Here is a 2,247-nt window from a genome sequence, read left to right as displayed (position 1 = left end):
TGGTTCACCAAGCTCTATTGAAGAAAAAAAGAGAGAGAGAAAGATGTGTGTGTGTGTGTGTGTGTGTGTGTGTGTGTGTGTGCGCGCGCGTGCGTGTGGGCACATGCATGCAGATGTGCAACAGATAGGTAAATAGGGTGTAGGGCTGAACCCTGGAAAGACTAGGGGTGGAAAAAGATATTGGTGTGGTAGGCTGAAAAATGTCCCCACAAAATATATCAGGTCCTAATCTCTGAAACCTGTAAATGTTACATTATACAGAAACAAGATCTTTGCAGATGTGGTTAAGAATCCTGGGATGGAGAGATTATCCAGGATTATCAGGGTGGGCACTGAATGCAATCACACATATCCTTATAAGAGAGAGGTAGAGGGAAATTTGACAGACAAAAGAAGGGAAGGCAACGTGGCCATAGAGGCAGACGTTGGAGTGATGCAGCCACAAACCAAGGACGCTGGCAGCCACCAGAAGCTGGAAGAGGCAAGGAATAGATCACCCCTAGAACCTCTTGAGGCAGCCCAGGCCTGCTGATGCCTTGATTTCAGCCTAGTGATACTGTGAAGATCCTTAAGTCAATCATATCTGCAAAGATCTTGCTTCCATATAAAGTAACATCTCTCTCTCTCTCCCCTACCTCAACCTTCTGCTGCCCAAGCAGATGTTAAACTGGGGAATGAGATAATGACTTCTCCTCATTGTAGGTACCCCGATCTCTAGGAATTGTTTTATTCCTCCAATGGCTTTCCTTGTGAAAGAAAAAAAATAATTTTATATATTTATATTTTTGTTCTGTTTTTGCTTTTATTTGCATTTATTTTATACAGAATTTACCTCTGGGCCATAAGTTTTTGTTTCTTCAGTTTCTTCTGAGATAGCTTATTCTTCTGTGCAACTTCTTCTTCTGGTTTAAGAACAATTTGGTCTTTTTTCAGTAAGGATCATCTCAATGTGGCAGGGAGAGCTCATGTTTGGGCTAATCCAACCATGAGCCTTGTAAGTTCTATGCTGTGTCTTGTGGGCTTGTTTCACCTGGATGTGCTCAATGACCAGAGAAGCTCCATCTAAACCCTTAAGTTCAGCATTACTCTCTGCATTTTTAAGCATGTGCAGCAAAAAGTCAACACTCTTTTTGGGCCACCGACCCTGTGTCCAGCCCTACTGTTTGGCCTGGGTGCACCTGTCAATCCCATCATTGTAGCAATGGAATTGTACACACTGCTTCTGCAAAGTGACATCTTTGAGATATTTGGCGGCTTTTCAGAGATGCATACCCTGGATGGCCTGGGAAGTTTCACTTGTGTTCTTAAAGTGAACACAAAGATTTGAACCTCTTGATGTGCATGATTTTGTTGGCTTTTCTGGGTCAAGTGAATAACGAACCATTTTCAGAGATCACCTCATGCTGCTTACAGGAAGAGATTTTTATATATCTATATAATATATATTATATAGAGAATAATATATATAGTTTATATATAATCTACATATTATAGTTATTTATGAAGTCCTATTTTCTAAAACAAGCTTAACAATATAGGCATATATATTCATCACCAAGTGGAACTTTCCTTTTTTTAAAAAAATATTTATTTATTTTTGGGAGAGTACAAGTGGGGCAGGGGCAGAAAGAGCAGGACAGAGGATCTGAAATGGGCTCTGCACTGGACTGACAGCAGCAAGTCCAATGTAGGCCTTGAACTCACAAACTGAGAGCTCATGACCTGAGCGGAAGTCGGACACTCAACCGACTGAGCCACCCATGTGCTTCACCAAGTGGAACTTTCAATGCAAAGATACATTTACACTTTTCCTTTTTGGGGGGAACCATTACCCATGCCCTAGCCTAAAGACATTCAGGAAATCCAGTGTAATCTGACTTTTCTCATTGTCCCAGTGGCTCTGAACACTGCCCAGAAGCCAATTCAGTTCTTCCTGGTTTGTGCAAGGAAGATTAGAGGTGAGGCTGATTTTCTTTATCTCCCTAATTATTAGAAAGCACAGAGAGTCCTGAGGCTGTCCCCAAATCTGGCAGTCTGCTTGATAATCACTCCTCCTTGGCTTCTAAGCACTTCTGAGAAAGGAGGAGATCAGTCTCTGACACAAGCAGCTACTGTGTTATGGATTTATTATCTTAGCCCCCTTTAAGCACTCAAATAAACCTTGGATGCAAAGAAGACTTGTCAGGGGTTACAGAGAAAGCTCTATAAGCTTTAAGTTGTCAATAAAACTCTATTGAATTCACTTTC

General features: G+C 41.5%; 1 pseudogene; it reads right to left on the bottom strand.

Moving 5' to 3' along the window:
* Positions 1–556: 556 nt before the first annotated feature.
* On the bottom strand, positions 557–1,394 carry LOC123594120 (annotated as a pseudogene).
* Between the last annotated feature and the right edge of the window lie 853 nt (positions 1,395–2,247).

This window comes from Leopardus geoffroyi, chromosome X, assembly GCF_018350155.1.
Source record: "Leopardus geoffroyi isolate Oge1 chromosome X, O.geoffroyi_Oge1_pat1.0, whole genome shotgun sequence".
Lineage (NCBI taxonomy): Eukaryota > Metazoa > Chordata > Mammalia > Carnivora > Felidae > Leopardus > Leopardus geoffroyi.
The sequence above is the reverse complement of the archived record's forward strand: the minus strand, read 5'-3'. Positions and strand labels throughout refer to the sequence as shown.